Here is a 19,026-nt window from a genome sequence, read left to right on the forward strand (position 1 = left end):
CTAGAATAAAAGAAGGTGAAACTACTTCATGAAATAATGGAATAGAAGAATTAATATTAATGAAGAAAGTAAAGATTAGATTAAGAAATGCTTCTCTAATTAAAATGAATTAGCACTAGCCTTCTAAGCATGGGCATTAAGCTCAAGGCTAGCCATCCATAGAGTGAACATTCAAGAGAGAGAGAGAGAGAGCTCTCAAGAATGGATCCTCAAGAATATTGGAGCCTCCTTCCATAAAGGCTTTCTTATAAAGGCTTGCATCATAATCCTTTCTACTATGGGATTAAGTTTGAGCCTCCTAGCTAGCATATACAATTTGGAACTCCCAATGAACCCAAAACCTTATAGAATGTGGATAGGAAATATTGTGCACATCCATAGCACATCCCTTGCTTGATGCATAATCGGTGTCGCATGTGTTAGCTGCTGCTAACATAGAGATCCTAGAAGCAAGGCAATACAAATAGCCAAGCTCAGACAAAAATTTAGTGGAGACGGGGATGTGAGAAAGCATATTGAGGTATTTGAACAAGTATGTGATTCCTTGGAAAAACACAATGAGCTGCATAAGTGTAAATCTTTAAGCTTGACTCTAAGTGGGAAGACATGGGATTGGTATAGAACCATAAGGAATGAAGAGCGCACGCACTATCCCACTCTTAGGAGATTGTTCTTGAAAGAGTACATACACGAGGGAGTGCTTTGGGGTATATCCTCTTAGCTCCAGAAAGCCCAATGTGAGGAAGGTGAATCAGTGAGAGACTTTATTAGTTACTTGAAGAATTTGAACTCTCCTTGTAATCCAAATGAGCATTTTAACAATAACCAATTGATCGATAGATTTATTAGGGGACTATGACATGAGGATATCTATAATGGCCTAGTCATTAGAGGTATCATCTCTTGGGAAGCAACCACCACCAATGCAATCCAATTGTAGGACAATTTAATGATTCAAGGAGAGAGAGTGTCTGTTGAGCCTAAATCTACTAGCTCGCCAGCATCGAGGCATGAGCCAATGACCACAAAACCCCTTGTCAAGGAGTAAAAGCTATCTGAGATGACTTTGGCAAATCTCACCAAGGCCATTCAAGAAAGTCTTAGAGACAATCATGCTCCACAAAACAATCATATTTATCACAAAAGGGAGCAACAATGGTGCTCATTTTGCTTTGGTCCACATAGCACTAGTGAATGCCCTACATTTAGAGTAAAATTCAATAGGAATTGCAATGCATGTGGTAGATGTAGTCACCAAGCTAAGGATTGTATAATGTTCAAACACACGATGTCCAATAGACCAACCTTAGCATGGACGAACACACCTAAAGTGCCTGCATGATGCAGACCCCACCTCTTGAACAACCGTCACAACACATGGTCCCTAGGGCCCATGTTGGACATCGGGCGTGTGGGAGCAAAGACAAGACACACGAGAGAGGGAAGGAAAGAGAGCACACATGATGTGAGGTGGAGCTTCACTCTATGTCAACTTTGTGTGAGTGAGCCCCTTATTCATATGTATATAAAGAATAAGGTATGAACACATGTGGGTGGTCGGAAACTAATTGGTCCCCGGGTGCAGGCACACTGCCTTTACCCAACAATCTCTAACTAAATGTTGTGTGCCGATAAGTGGTGGGAAAACTAGACTAAACTAGTATGTACAAATGGTGAGAGAAGACGGCTCTCAACCTATGCCCACTGGCTCACTCCAAGTATATGAGTGCATCTGTAACCACTCTAGAATAAACGCAAGGTGTGTACCACTGGGGCTAGAGCCACGATGACACTCCTGGTGTTGGTAACTAGTAAGGACCTGCAACGCTCCACTATGCACCATGCCAGTGTCAGTCACCACACGACTGACAACTCCCACTGCAAATGCACCAACCGCATAATCAAGATCAGGTCTCAAGACCAAAAGGTCAAACCTAAGAGACCCGAAAGCCGATGAAACATGCACTATGTGTGCCAACCTATCCCTGTCAACAACCTCAGTGCCATATGCATCCTCATCAAGAACCACCTGACTATGCATCACCATGTCAGCATCATCTGGCAAAGGCATATTTGTTGAGAATGATTGCAAAACCAAAAGATCAGCACCACTACAATCACACACAGCTGTCTGAAGGACACTATTGCCCTCAAACATATCAAATGCATCATAGAACAATGCATCGATCTCTGGATCAACTGATGTCACCTCAACTGATGACTGACAAAGCTGTGCATCCCTAGAGATACCACTGTCTCGACGGGCCAAACGCACAACCAGCTGTGTCTCACAAGAGCCTGCCTGCTCTAACTGCCTAACCTCGATAGGCACACACAAAATTGTCTCAGTGCTTTGCTCACACAAAGGCAAAGCATCATGCAACCCACTAGCAAAGGAAATCCGTCTCTGCTGTTTACATGGCTACAGCAATGTCACAGAGATAGTGTCATCTCTCACGCAACTAACATGCATTGGATATGTGCTATCAACACTAGCACCTCTCGCTAAACAAGTTGTCCACGAGCAAACTAAAACCGTGCTCATCTAGCACAACATGGCACCCACTGTCTCTTAACCGACTAACGGAGACCAAACTCCGAGTCAAACTTGGCACATGGCGAACATGCCTCAACACTAGCATTGCTCCAGTCGGCAATGACATCCAAACATCTCCAGCACCAAAAATGTCATGGACTGAATCATCAGCCAAGCGCACATGTCGAAGCAAACCGCTAGCATACGAGCAAAAGTACTCACATCTCGGCGAAACGTGAAATGAAGCATCAGTATCTAGCATCCACTGCGAAGGTAATGTGACATCGCATGACATGAGAACCTCAAGAATAAACATGAAAGCAAGAACGACCTCACCGTTGTGTGTAGCCTCATTCACAACATCTGCCTCCGATGTAGTCAAAGCTGAAGCATCCAACCTGTACTGATGTTTGTGCTGTCGCATCCTGCGAAAACAATGCCTCTGAATGTGTGATGTGTGTCCACAATGCCAACAAGTGCGTAGTCTTCGTCTCTGAGACCTGCATCTCACTCTAGGCACATCTCTGGACTTTGAAGTGCCATATCTCTGACACAACAGCTATCATAAATCTCTAGTTGTACGTGCTTGCATAACTATGCAATAGACTGACTCTACTAGGCTCAACATAATCGTCGACCACGCTAGTGCATCCAAGTCCTCACACGCACTGTCAGACATAGACTCTGGCCTGGCATCCTTGCCCTGCAGTGGCATGCTTGGCCCAAACAAGTCAATGCATCAAGCATATGCGAGCTCCACTAAGCGAATTTGACCCATCAAATCTCGTAACAAAGAGCTCAAACTCTGACGTGCGTACTACCATGTCTGGCAACCTGTACAACCAAAGAGTAGTAAAACCAATCCAAAAAAAACTATTGGCAACCACACAACTAAGAAAAAACCAAAAAAGCAAGTGCGGAATAGCTCGACAAACAAAATATGCACAAGGTCTCCCACTAGAACCACAATCTATGGACAAAAGAGATGGATGCGGAATACACGTCACAATCTAAACTGCCAAACAGTATGGCAAACCTGTGACCAACACTGTCACAAACCTGGATGCGGAAACTCTTCGCAATCCAAAGCCTGCTAGCACTATGGCAAACAAAGAAAAAAATGCTCAAGATCACAAACTATGGTGAGTAATCCAAGCCAAAACTGAGTGCAATATCTCAAGCCAAACATAGTGAGTACCATGCGCATAAGAACAAGAACTCCTGGGAAGAATTTACCAAAATTTTGACGTAAAATGGCTATCTAACCCGAAATAACCATAAGCCAAAAGAACATGCTCAACAACAGCCAGTGTGCGGTCAATCTACACTCAATACATATGAGCTATCCCAAAAGCTCAACACAAACTGTGCATATCACCTCATGAGACCATACATGCCAAATCACTCCTGATATGCAAAAATTATCTCACGCATGCACTGTGAAAATAGGCATATCAAATGGCAAGATACCTGGATGCATAATCATTGCCAAATCAAGGCACAAATGATGCTCAAAATAGCTCTTATTGCCTTGATAAATCATGGAGCACTATGTCCGAAAAGCGCACTACAAGCACAACCACATGGCAATACAATAGAGCACCAGCCTATGCACTAACCGTGCCTCAAATAAGCATCCACAATGGCTACAAAATCAGCCCGTATACATGCCAAAATGCCTTTCAATTGCCACAATGCTGTGTACACAAAGCTCTCTGACAGCAACAAAGTACACTTGTCTCGTATGCAACACTACATAGCCAACCATTGAGCATAACACGCTCACAATATCTGCCAAAACCCACAGATCTATGGCCAGTAGATAACTTGCATGGCAAACACAAAAGAGAAAACCACGCTCTCACAATCTGCAAATCACAGAACCAGAAGGCCACCTGTATCTACAACGAGAACCTGTACGCCACCAGAAACTGCCCCCACCTGAGAGAAACTGTCCTTGTCCCTACTATGGCTAGCCGGTTGCTAGCACACACACTCCAAATCTATGGGCTATCCTGATGTGCACTCACCAAAAGAAGGTGAAATAGGAGATAATCTGTGCTGATCTCCGAAAGGACTCCACCTGTAGTGCCGATGCCGACAACTACGACCTGAAAATAAAATTTTGGAATACACACAGATGCTGCAGAAAATTCTGTGGTCAAATGTAGGTCACATAGGCACCACCATTGCATCTGGAACGTGCCAAAACCTTGGGATAGAGTACTGGGTTGCGCAGTTCTGAGTCCGTGTGAGGGAGTTATGCCCAAAAATGTGTTTTTCGGGCCAAAAAACACACCTTCGAAAATCCATTTCTGCAAACCTCCTGCAAGTGTGGCTGCAAATAACCATACACACATACAATACACTCTTCCCTCAAGCTTGGGAATTTCCTCAAGCTTCCATGAGCTCAGATCTGTTGCATCACAAGCTTTCTCTGCCATATCTGAGCTTCGAGCTCAAGGCACTGTCATACTCCACCGCACCACCACTGCTGCATCTCTGATACCAGTTGTTGGAGATCGGGGGTGTGGGAGCGAAGAAAAGACACGGGAGAGAGGGAAAGAAAGAGAGAACACATGATGTGGGTGGAGCTTCCCTCTGTGTCAACTCTGTGTGAGTGAGCCCCTTATTCATGTGTATATAAAGAATAAGGTATGAACACATGTGGGCGGTCGGACACTAACTGGTCCCTGGGTGTAGGCACACTACCTTTACCCAATAGCCCAAAACATTGTTCAAATAACACCATTACCACCTCATGTGTTAGGACCGCAACCCTCACATCCGAGAATCACTTCTGTGAATCAAGTGGCATGTGAGTCATCTATTGCTTGTGTGGATTGCAAGGATGAGTTAGACCCTAATATTGCCTATCGGATTGATGCACTTGAAGAAAGTCCACAATACTACATGGAGGACTATTGGGGACAAGAAACCTGTCTATCAAGTAGCTGCTCTTGCGACAAGAGGCCAAAATATCAATTTCACTTCCAAGAGACCACCTCTTCAATGCTACGAGTGTGGGGGTCCACATCATGTAGCTGAGTTTCCTATTAGACTACAAAAGAATGCCACACTAATGCAAACCAATCAAGCGAGTACAACTACAATGCCGATACTCATGTGTAATTGATATGGCATAGATAATTTGATTGCCCAGCTTCCTAATAATCCAAATGTGCCAAAGATCATGCCATTGAACTTGCTTGAGGTTAGCGAGGAGCCATCACAAAGTACACCTATGGTGCCGGTAAATGTACTCACATGATCCATGCTCCAAAACCAAAGCTATATTTTGAATAAAGAGACACAACATTAATTACCCAATCTCAGAAGAAGAAAAAAAAATGAAGAGATCGCAAGGTCAGACCCCAATTCAAGGACCAACATAGGGATTGGTGACAACCCCATGTATATGAACGACACTGAAGAGGATAAAACGGTCACTAGGAAAGAAACAAACAAGGAAGATCATCATGAGCCACAATGGCCAGGACCCAAAGAACCCAAGAAGAAGATAAGAAGTTACCCAAACCCTATAGAGGAGATCGAGCAAGTCAAGCAATTAATGGGTTTGGTAGAAGAGACCCAAAGGGATCTAGAGCTAGCACCTAGGCAGATCCAGATTACAGACACAATGTTCCCTACACAAAATCAACCTCACAAAGACCATATACCACTAGCCATATCTAATGTTATCCAAGAAGAAAGTGACTTTATGTCATTGGAAAATGATCATACTCCCTTATTATTGGAGAGAATGTTTACAAAGGGATTACCTGACCCTATCAAAGAAATGGAGATACCATCTTTCCCATGCCAAGGGACTGAAGGCCAAAAAGTGCTGTTAAACATTGCCAAATTGATGGATTTCATGGTTTCAGAAGTTAGAACCACCATCATGTCCAAACTATATGGAGACCCCGAGCTATTCTTAGCTCTTCAAGCTTTCCTCAATGGAGAGCTGAAAGTTGGGCTACCACAATTTGCACAGATGGATGGAGCTAGGGAGGTGCCAATAGAGGAAGGACATTTAGATCCACAACCCAACCTAGATAAGAACTCTGTTGTTGAAATACCTATTAACAAGTTGGGACAATACTTTGAAGGCGATGAATCCAATGTGACCATACCAATCACTATCAAGGGATTAACTGTGAAGGAAATCCTTGATGGTGGCACTGGGGTTAGCCCTGTAACTAAAAATTGATGGGACTCTATGGGAAGGCCTCACCTTGGGACTACAAACATAGTGGTAAAGATGGCCAATGGGACTATTGTTAAACCTAATGGGATGCTAGAAGATCTCAAGATCAAGGTCCTTGGACACCAAATAAGGCATACCTTCATTGTTATGGATTTTTCCGAGCACACTATGTCATCTGAGATGATCTTAGGATGTCCTTTCATGAGGGAAGCATAAATGGTACAAGGGCATATATCAGGTAGCTCATTCAAAGATGACTGGTCTAAAAACCATGTCTACTTGTAGTTCCAAGACTCTGTCATTTGAGCTAATCGTGTAACTGGTCGAGCACATCCTCTAGGAACAAATTTATAATTGATCATAAATTTGACACCACAATTTACTCGGCCCCATTGCAATATTGTTACAAGTATAAAAAGGACACTGATCTTGGGGAAGATTCCCCTTATATGGATGTTCTACCTGGGATGACTGAGTCTAACAATGTGGATTGGGTCCACCTAGCAACAACCATAGACACTTGGGGAAATAGGGGGAAGATCTGGGTAACACTTGAGGGGGATAAAATGTCACAACTCGTACCTTTAAATATGATAAGAGCAATGCATATAGCACGTGGGGACCTACAAGGCAAAGGCTTGATTGACACTGAAAACATTAGCAGCTCAAAAGACTATAGCTCACATGATTCGGATTCTGAATCATCAAATGAAACCGACTTTGAGGACAAAGAATTTGAATTGAATATTGGCACAAATATGGAAACAAACCATACAGAGCCCACAATTCTTTAATTGAAAGTCTATCTGGGAGAGGAGAAGACAAAAGGAGCAATTCATCTAGCGATTCTTCAATGGAGGAAGGTCGTAATTGAAAATTAAACAAGAGAAGTAAGAGATATAAGAGGTGAGGATATCAAGCAAGTGTGTGTGCTAGGATAAATGAAAAGAAATCTACCACAAAATGGATTAATTACGTGGGGGCATGTGATGCTCATCGAAAGTTGGTAAATAATTGGGGTGAATACCTTCAAAATGTCATGTGGTGCAGTCAACAACCCATTGACACCGCGTAGCTAAAAGCTATAGAGAAGCCAAAGTTGAGCCGTTGCTGCAACCAAAGTTGGTTGACCATATAAGATGGCATGGGCATGTATGTGCAAGCTAGCAAAAGCATGTCAAAGGACAAGAGCAGCTGCAAAGATCCTGGGTAGACATGTAGCAATGGATGTGTATGGTTGATGCGGTTTATAGGCCAAGAAGGGCTCTAGAAAGGGCTAATTTGGGTGGCAAATGAAAGAGGTTGAAGGCACAGTCTCTTTGCCTAGAAATGTAGAGCTTGAAGTGTTGAAGGAGTAGGTTCAGATGGCTCATCAAACCGAGCTACAGAGCCCAAGATATTTGAGTTTGAAGGTACAGTGCATTGCAAATCTGAGATGTAGAAGGCAGGTGATGCCAGGTAGTCTAAGCCGGTTTTAGTTGATAGGTGCATAGTGCTTGATTTATGGAGCCTGTTGGTCTTTTCAGATTGGCAATCTGAGTCACGAGGATGTCAAGATATTAGCAGATAAAGTTTCACCAGGGACCGATTCTATGCCGATAGGGTCGCCTCAATTGGTGTGCCATTTGAGATTCTTGGAGATTTGCTAGGGATTGCATGCATTCTATGTGATGTATGGAGCTAACAGGAACTCACTGCTCACCAACTGGTGTTACGGACTACGAGTTGTGGCCGGTCAAAGATTGGGTGCGGTTGCTCCAGGTTGATTACAGATGAACCTTAGCATTTTTGCGACCTCGGATGGCAAGCTTGGAAATCTCAAAATGCGGCAAGGCCGAGGGGGTTTAGAGCCAAGAAAATGAGGTTTCGGCATGTTTTCATGGCTAGGTCATCAAGCTTGTGAGCTAGAATTTGTGGGCACTTGCAGTTGGGGCAAGAGAGAAGATTTTTTTTTGGAAATTTAAGGGAATTTGGGGAGGCTTCAAGGGCGGTGCTTTCACAAGATACCATGTGGCGGTGTAATACCCCACATGCGTTGATAGTGGATAGGAGGACAAGGTACATAGCTTGGATCGTGACTAAGAGTGGGGTGTCTCAAGGCGAGTGTGAGCTCTCCACAGTGTGACTATGGCGGTGCCCCTCACGATGCTGCTCGCGTGCAGTCGAGCGGCCCTCTGGGTGGCACTGGTGGTTATTTTGACAGTCGTGGGCTCCTGGCGGCTAGTGGTGGTCGATGGCTCTTGGCGACAACACTGGAGCGTGAGTGATGATGTGGCAAGCCAATGATGGCCCTTGATCCCACGCCCGTTGGCCCCCCTTTTTTGACTACAAAGTCAAAGAGACCCCCCCCACTAGCGAGGCTGCTAGTGTTAGGAAATAAGACGTAGCTAAATAGATAATTGAGTAGATTACTTAATGGAGAGAGACAGATTTATATACACGAGATTATAGAGTAGAGAGAGAGAGAGAGAGTACACACGATATACGTGGTTCACCCAATGTGGGCTACTTCCACGGGAAAGCAGCCACTCAATGGCTTTAGTACTTCAAAACAAGAAGTAGTTTACAAAGGGATTATACCCTTAATGGAGCTCCCGCCTTGCTTCACTCTCACCACCTCACACTCACCTTGTTGCATCAACTTCACACTATGAAATGTGTGTAGAAATGGCCTCCTTTTATAGGCCAAAAGGGCTGCCCTCTCTTATGAGAGACAACCATGTGTAGCCGCCCTTGTGTGAATAAGTCCAAATCGGACCCTCCAATCCGCCCATGTGTGGCCGCCCTTGAGAAGACAAGTCCGCTTTTGAATTCGGCCACCGGCCATTGAATTCGGCCACTGGCCACCGGCCATTGACTTCCGACCACCGGCCATCGGCCATTGAATACCGGCCAACCGACCGGTTGTTTTCCGACCACTTTCCGGCCGCCGTCCGGCCATAATATTCTGGCGAAAAAGAATATTCAGGCGAAAAAAAAGTCTCGGGGGCCTCCGCCCCCGAGGCCTTTAAAGTTGCCCTTGATTCTTGTCCTTGAAAATTTTGGTTTCCGGTGAGTGATTTTCCTTCATGCACGATGGATTCTCCTCATAATGGGGGCCTTACAAATGTGCGCTTTTACCACAGAAAATTATAAGGGTAAATCAGGCTCCATACTTAACAGCTAGTGCCTCGGGGAGGGGCTTGTGTGTGAGAAGGAAGGTGGCACCGGGTATCACATGAGGTGTGTGTGTGTGTGTGTGTGTGTGTGAGAGAGAGAGAGAGAGAGAGAGAGAGAGAGAGAGAGAGAGAGAGAGAGAGAGAGAGAGAGAGAGAGAGAGAGAGAGAGAGAGCCCAAAGGGAAGCCAAAGAGAACACTTCGAGGGCGAACCAAAGAGCCAATGGAAGATCCATTCAAGAGGCTGGGCTAAATTAAAGGCAGTCCAAAGGTGGAAGTGAAGGAAAATAAAGCCCAAAAATTTTAAAAAAATGCAACGGGACACTAGCAACATCGCTAGTGCACCCCTCTTTCAAGAGAACAGGTAAAGTTCAAGTTCCCAAGAGGAAACAAATCCCATGTAATCTTTCCAAATTAGCAAAGGGACAAGTGTTCTCAATGCTCCCCAAATTACCAAATGAGGATAAGCTCTCCTATAAATATCAAAAGATGGTCCATTTTAGGGGCTTTTTTTGCACGGTGAAGGCCTGTAGACTCCCATTGTGGAGGGGTTTTGTGTTGAAGCTTTCCATTGGAACTCTGGAATGGTTGTACTATCTCTCTACTAAGTAATACTGAGCCATTGCCCCACTTCCTTGTGTCATTGCTCCCCCTCCCCTTCCTTTTCTCTCTCTCTTTGTGTGCATGTTGGTGCATGCAGAGATGTGTGCCTATGGAGTATATTGTGGTGCAAAGAGGGTAGAATTGGGGTGTTGCATGAGTCGGGAAAGGTGACTTGAGCCGTTGGGGTGCATTCATGCAGAGTATTGGTTTTGCAGAGCAGGAGATTATTATTTTGTGTGTAAGGATTGTTCCATTAGTGCAAATTAGCCGATTTGAAGGTGTTATCTAAGAGGTTAAGGGTGGTGTGTGTAAGGTTTCCAGTTTTTGGAACCTTAAAAATTGTACAAAGCTTGTAAAATTAAATGGAAAACCACTGTTGAAGGATTCAAACACGGCTAATATTGGTATTTTTGGAATCATAAGCAGAGCTTTACTATGTTTAGTAATTTTCAGAATCTGAATCCGATAAAAACTCGAAAAGTTACGGACCCTGGAAGTTTACAATAGGAATTTAAGTAAGTAATAAAAATTGGATGGTTTTTAGTAATAATTATTAACAAAGACTTTTTACCCTAAGGTTCTAGAATTAACTTGTAATCCAATTTTCATCATTAGAATCAGCAAAAATCAACCAAAGTAAATTCTGGAAGGTATGGGGACTGTGTGGAGCTGGGGGGAACCTGCCAGGGACAGATATAGCAGTAGGTGGTGCCATTTGCAAGTTGGGGGCCTGTTTGGAGTGTAGAAACTTGCCAGAAGCTGCCCGGTGCCCAGAAAAGCTATAAAAGGACCCCCTTCTCTTCATAATTTTTTTAGACTCTCTCTCTCTCATCTAGAGAGAATGTTACGCAGAAATCACTAGAGATTAAGCTCTAGTCGAGTAACCTAAACGGTAATTAGCCTAATCCTTCTTAATTAGCAAGGCTAGATTAATCTATTTTGTTAATAAATCAAAGATTATGCCTATGTATACTCATAAATCTTCTCTTAATAAATTAATCTCTGCTGATTGTTGTAATTAAGCTTGGTAATGTTAAGCTAATTAATTATCCTATCATATTAGGACTGAAATTAGCCAAATTAACCATGAATTAATGGGAAAATATTAAATAAGCTTAGATTAAGTTGAGGTAGTTATTAGAGCTGCATTAGACAGTCATTAAGCTAGGAAAATTATCCTATAATTTTTTGAGTACTTTTCCTAATTAATTAGGCAGAATTACACTGTGTTTTAGAGAAAATTAAAGGGGAAAATAATCAAATTGATTTCAAATGCTTTAAGTTACTTACAAGTGGTTAATCAGGTGTTAAGGAACTTGTGATAATTAGGATAATCTCAATTAATTAATTTACCTAATTACTTTAGCAGAAATACTCTATTTTTTAGACAATTTAAATAGGAGAAATTAGCAAACAAATCAAATTGAATTGAGCTATTTATCAGAGGCTAATTAGATGTTAGAAAATACATGATAATTAGAACAAGCTTAAATAATTAATTTAACTAATTGCTTTAGCACAGATACTCTATTTTTTGGACAATTTAAATAGGGGAAATTAGCAATTAGATTCAAATTGAATTCAACTATTTATCAGAGGTTAATTAAGTGTTAGGGAACCTTTGATAATTGGGAGAAGCTCAGATAATTAATTTACCTAATTACTTTAGCAGAAATACTCTATTTTGAATCCAAATTAAATAGGGGAAATTAGTAAACTGATTTCAAATGTATTGAGTTATTTATCAGTGGTTAATTATGTGTTAAAAAATCTGTGATAATTAGGAAAAGCTCAGATAATTAATTTACCTAATTAATTTAGTAGAAATACCCTGTTTTTAGGACAGATTAAATAGGGGAAATTAGCAAATTGATTTCAAATGATTTGAGTTGTTTATTAGTGGTTAATTATGTGTTAGAAAACATGTGATAATTAAGAGAAGCTCAGATAATTACTTTATTTAATTACTTTAGCAAAAATACTCTGTTTTTAGGACAAATTAAATAGAGGAAATTAGCAAATGGATTCAAATTGAATTGAGTTATTTATCATAGGTTAAATACATGTTAGAAAACCTATGATAGGTAGGTCAAGCTTAGATAATTGATTTATCTAATTACTTTAGCAAAAATACTCTATTTTTAGGACAAATTAAATAGGGGAAATTAGAAAATGGATTCAAATTGAATTGAGTTATTTATTAGGGTTTAACTACATATTAGGAAACCTATGATAATTAGGATAAGCTTAGATAATTAAGTTATCTATTTACTTTAGCAAAAATACTCTATTTTTAGGACAAATTAAATAGGGAAAATTAGCAAATAGATTCAAAATGACTTGAGTTATTTTCAAGAGGTTAATTATTGCTTAAGAAACCCATGATAATTATGTGAAGCTCAGATAATTAATATATCTAATTATCCTAGTAAAATTACATTAATTTTAGGAGAAAATAAAAGGGGAAATATAGTAAATTAATCCAAAAACTTGTGATATAAATATTAGAGGCAGCACACACCTTGAAAAATCCATGATAAATACGCCACCCTCAGATAAAGAGTTTAGGTATTTATCTTCAATAAAAGTAATTGATATTGCGTATAAAATAGACAAGGAAAATTAGTAGATGAATTTATCTAATTACCAAATAAATATTTGAGGTCCAAAATCACTATTGAAGGGTGGTAAAATTACCTCAGCATAAATGGAGGGTATAACAAATTACTTTCAGTAAAATTTTGCCTAATTTAGACCATAAGTATAGGAGGAAAAGGTTATAAATCAAATTTTTGAAAATTCCTAAAGATAGAACATATCCAATTACAATTTAGGGTGAGTAATCCACTAGCCGATAGAAATTTATAATTTACTAAGGTTAAAAAAATGGAATATAGACTAAGGATAAACCTAGTTAAAGGGCTTTCCTAATTAAATAGTAATTATGGAAAATTACTTATAGTATAAAGAAGTTACAGGAAGAATATTTCTCATCCAATTAACCTGCAAGATACCTACTTACTCCAAAAATCCTTATTTTTGGGTAAAAAGGAAGAAAAGAGATTATTCAATTAAACTTCGAATCGATTAAGTCTTTTTATAAGGATAAGAAGTTATAGCACCTAAAAGGACCCGAGCAAATCCTACATTTGATGATGAGGATGTAGCTCTAAAAAGAACTAGAGCGTCGCATGACGACGAAGCCGGGCCTAGTAGTAGGCCTACGAGGGAGAGTCTTCAGGCGCCAGCACAACAGCGGATGGCCGATCAATTCCAGGTGGGTTTCACATTATTCAATTAAGTTTTTAAAAATAGTTTAAGTTCTTCTATAAGTTGGCATTGCATACTTAAGGAGTGAGAAAGAATCAGGAAAGGAATAATTGACCAAAAACGGAAGGTAAATTCCAAAGTGCATTTGTTTATAATTTAGGAAAGAATTGTTTGGGTTAAAACTGGTTGAATTAGGAAAGATATGATTGATCATCCTTAAGGCAGCTTGTCTCAAGACACCTCCGACTCCTTGGTATATTTTGATGATAATGATTGGCTTTCTAGCCACGGATAAGTCGGTTACCCCCATGAACGTTGAGTTTCTACTCCGTGTCATGTCTTGATGTTTCTACATAAGTTAGGATACCGTTTTTTTAATCCTAGGAGAGCCGCCCGGTTGTATGGGCAACTGATTTTGGTGTATGGGCACCCGGAACCTTCGGTGGAGGTTTATCCACTCCGGATTATGAATAAGGAATAGGTGCCGTTTTTTCACCCTTAGGTGGTCTTGAGACAAGAAGAGTACTGGTCATGGTTATTATGGACAATGTTTTGATTGACAGTACCTTGTCTTAAGTTTAAAGATGTCTGTTTGCTAAAAGAATGTTTTCAATACTGTTTTCAAGGGCTGTTTTAATAAAATCCTGTTATGAAGGATAAAAGGAAACATTATTTTAATTGTGATAAGAACATGGTAGTAATTGAATAACAAAAGAATCATGTGTGAGTGTGGGGTGGTAAGTGGGGATTGACTAAGGCTTTCAATCATGGACGGGTGGACCTGATTAGTCAGGTAACTATCCATCCCTGCGCACTAAAACGTTTAGAAAACTTCTTCACTTGCAAGAGGAATTCACCAACGGTTGTGCCCTCACATCTGTTAGGGGGAAAAAAGCGTTGGTTGAGGATACCTTAGCCCAATTGTGGCAGTTATAGGGCCGAAATAGTTTTTTGGACTTTTAATACGTTGTCCCGTTTTCGCTGCGAGACAGAACTAGGTCTTCTTCTAAGGCTATAGACCCAAACCATTGTCAATGGTAAAGGTCTATTCCTTGGATTTTTCTTATTTAGAGACTCTGATTTTTATCAGACCTACAGACTTGTCAAGGATCCCATCCTGATCTTGGTATTGGTAGGTTGGGGACCTCATAGTGTGTATACCCTGAGCTATGGGGAGGCATTGTGTTTTGTGATGGGTGTGTTCCCCATTCCCCTCTCCATCTTCTGGTGCCCCCATTGAGGAGCATCTGATTGCTCGTCAGTTTTGATCAAATAAGTTTTTTTCATCGAGGAGAGATGGCAACACAAAGTTATGGACCAATTTTCACTGAAGAAGAAGACCTAGAGGAGTGGATGGCTGACTTCAAGCTGTATATTCTATCGTTGCATATGCCAAATTGAAGATAGCAAGATGCAGACGATTCCACTGTTGGTGCGGGGAAGAGTAGAAATATGGTTCTATGCTTTGGAAGGGGAACCTAGACTTATGTGGCTAGCTTTGTGAGAACTTTTTGCATGATTTTCGTAAGGAGGTGTGCCCTGTTGATTTGGATATAACGGAGCGATCCCTATTGTACGGGCAAAGAGACAGAAAATTAAAAAGAAGATGGAGCATGGTGCACTAGGGTACGAAGCAATGATTCCCAATCCTACTCCAAGTCTAAGGGAAGAAGTTCAAGTGGAGAACTGGGCTAATCGGGGGGTGGCAACCATTCCTCAACAATGGGTACGGATGGTTCAAGATTTATCTGAGCAAATGCAAGAATTGCGTTTAAGTGTTATGGACAGAGGCTAGGCAAGGGTAGGAAGAGGCATGGCTAGGAAACTGCCCGACATGTGTTATAATTGTGGAGAGGAGGGTCACTATGCTCCAGATTGCCCTCATCCATCAAGGGAAAGGGGCGGCATGTATCCTCTGTTTGGTTGAGGCAGGGGGTAAGCACAATTTAATGGTCAAAGGGAGCCGTAAGCAGTTGAAAATCAAGCACCACCGGTTCCGTCAGGTAATGATGAAGTGGAAAGGGTTGATATTATTGGCATTGACAAGTAGGAGGTCAATATTATGGCCAACAAAAGAGCAAGATGCAAAAGAAAGACCGAGACGGAGCAAGAAACTAGAGCAAGGAAAGGTAAATAGAAGATGAACAAAGGTCAAGAGCAGCCTGAGTCGAGCAAGAGAAGACAAAGACGGAAGATTACACAAACGGACTTTCAGTTGGGGCGCGATAATCCTGAATAGGACCTGGTAAGAGATGTTCAAAATCAGAAAGCTAACATCACTTTTGTGGTTGCTTGAATTAAACGCTAAATTAAGGAGACAATAGTCAATTAGTGTCAGCACAAGACTTCCTCGATGAGTAAGAGGTGATGTCCATGCTATATAGAACCTAGCCTCGAGGGTGGGGAGTCCAACCAATGTGCTTTGGTGGAAGTTTTTCTTGAGAAGAAGAAACATGTGCAAGCGTATATTGATGGCGGTGCCCAAGTCTGTGTGATCACCAAATTTGCTATAGTCAGGTCCAATGTGCGAATGAGGATGGCCAACCATGCCAACGCTCGATGTTTGGAAGTGGCACAGGATGTGAAGGTAAAGGTCATGGGAATTGAATGTTTAATTGATTTCTTTGTCATGAAAGCAGGTGAAAATGCTTACCCCATTATACTGGGGAGGTCGTGGTTGTTGGCAATTGGGGACAAATAGGATTGGGAGAAGGGTGTAGAGTGCACAGGTGATGGAGAAGGTAGGAAAGAAGACTACACACACACACCAACACAAATCGAGACACACACACACAATCGTTACCCTGTAGCAGCCATTCAACGAGCTGCTCTTCTCTTCTTCTTCTTTGAACTATTATCCAAAGTATATTTACAACATAGTATAGTCAGTGTCCAGCCGCCCATAGCACAATGGGCATATTCTTTAACATCATATTCTTTAACACTCCCCCTCAAGCTCAGAGTGAGCTTGCATATGATGAATTCCCAATGCTTCACGAAAGTAGCAAAACTTCTCCTTTCCAAGAGCTTTTGTGAATATATCTGCAACTTGATCATTTGTCTTCACATACACCAAATCAATCTCATTTGCCAAAACTTTTTCTCTAATGAAGTGATAATGTACCTCAATGTGTTTAGTGCGAGCATGGTAGACTGGATTCTTTGCCAACATGATGCTGCTAATATTGTCACAATATATAATGACACTGTCAAGATAGTCAAAACCAAATTCTACCATAAGTACTCTCAACCATGACTCTTCACATGCTGCCAAAGCTGCTCCACGATATTCAGCTTCTGTACTTGATAATGCTACAGTTGATTGCTTCTTGCTACTCCAACTTATCATACCATTGCCAATGGAAAATGCATAACCACTTGTAGATCTTCTATCCATAAAATCTCCTGCCCAATCTGCATCTGTGTAACCATAAAGACAAAGCTTCCCATTCTTTTCATAAAACATTCCATAACTGACAGTGGCTTTCACATATCTCATAATCCGTCTCACTGCATCAAGATGACTTTTACATGGCTTTTGCATGAATTGACTCACAACACCCACTGCATAACTCAAATCTGGCCTTGTTATTGTCAAGTAAATAAGGCTTCCAACCATCTTGCGATACATAGTGACATCCTCAATGTAATGTCCATCATCAAACAACTTCACATTTTGATCAAGAGGTGTATCAACCGGTTTGCATGCTGTCATTCCATACTTCTCAAGCATATCCAATGCGTATTGTCTTTGTATCATCCAAATTCCTGATAAAGTATTGACAATTTCAATTCCCAAGAAATATCTCAACTCACCAAGGTCCTTCATGTTGAATTCTCTCAACAAACTCTTCTTGACATGCAAAATTTGCTCAGCATGACTTCCAGTGAGAATCAAGTCATCAACATAGATAACAATAACGACGATCTCTCCATCAACATGCTTCAAAAATAATGAGTGATCAGCAATAGATTGTTTAAATCCAATCTTCTTCAAGAATCTGGTTATCTTTTCACACCAAGCTCTAGATGCTTGCTTCAAACCATACAATGCTTTCTTCAACTTACACACATAATATGGGAACTCTGGATGTTGATAACCCTCTGGCTGTATCATATAAACTTCTTCTTCCAAGTCACCATTCAAGAATGCATTATCCACATCCATTTGCCGTAACTTCCAACCGAACATGCTTGCCATTGCTATCACCAATCTGACTGTTGTCATCTTTGCAACTGGACTAAATGTCTCATCATAATCAAGACCTTTTGTTTGTGCATAACCTTTAGCAACAAGCCTCGCTTTGTATCTTTCTACACTACCATCTGACTTGCACTTGACTTTGTATACCCATTTTGAACCAATTGCTTTCTTTCCACTTGGCAAGTGAACCAAATCCCAAGTGTCATTCTTCACAAGAGCATCCATCTCATCATCCATAGCTGACTCCCATTCTGATTTTCCAATTGCCTCTTGAAAACATGTAGGCTCTTTATGTTGCACACGTGAAACCATGTATGCATAATGTGTACGCATGTAACCGTTGTATGTCAATCTATCAACTGGATAACGTACCCTCTCTGATCTTCTCAACTGTGGTGCACTCTTCTCTTCAACTCTTGCATATGGGGGTACATATTTCTCAATATGCTTACTACCAGGTGTCCTCAAATGTGGTAAATCATGCTCTTCATCGAGGCTTTCATCTCCAGAACTCTCTTCAACCACTTTCTTCTTGCCTTTCTCGTCTTGCTTCTTATCTCGCAAACGACCACTCCATGGGTTGACACTTCCTGTACTCTCCTCCGCCATATGTGGTCCTGAAATAGTTCTTGTTGATGGTCCTGGCTTATCAACAACATGACGCACATTCTCTTGCTCTTCATACTCATCTTCTATCATCACTGGCTTTGGTTTATACCATGGTTCATGCTCACAAAATCTGACATCTCTACTGACATAAACTTGTCTTGTCGTAGGATCATAGCACTTGTAACCTTTCTTTTCAACTGGGTAGCCCAAGAATATACACTTCACTGCCTTTGGCTCCATCTTCTTTCTTGCTTCATTTGGTACATGAACATAGCAAACACATCCAAAAACTTTCATGTAGGAAACTGTTGGCTTGATCCCATAAAGTCTCTCATAAGGTGAAATTTCATGAATGGCAGCTGTTGGTGTTCGATTCATAATGTGTACTGCTGTATGAACTGCTTCAGCCCAATATGTTAATGGCATATTCATCTCATT

The sequence above is a fragment of the Adiantum capillus-veneris genome, chromosome 20 (assembly GCF_014529385.1).
Source record: "Adiantum capillus-veneris isolate H3 chromosome 20, ASM1452938v2, whole genome shotgun sequence".
In the NCBI taxonomy this organism is placed as follows: Eukaryota; Viridiplantae; Streptophyta; class Polypodiopsida; order Polypodiales; family Pteridaceae; genus Adiantum; species Adiantum capillus-veneris.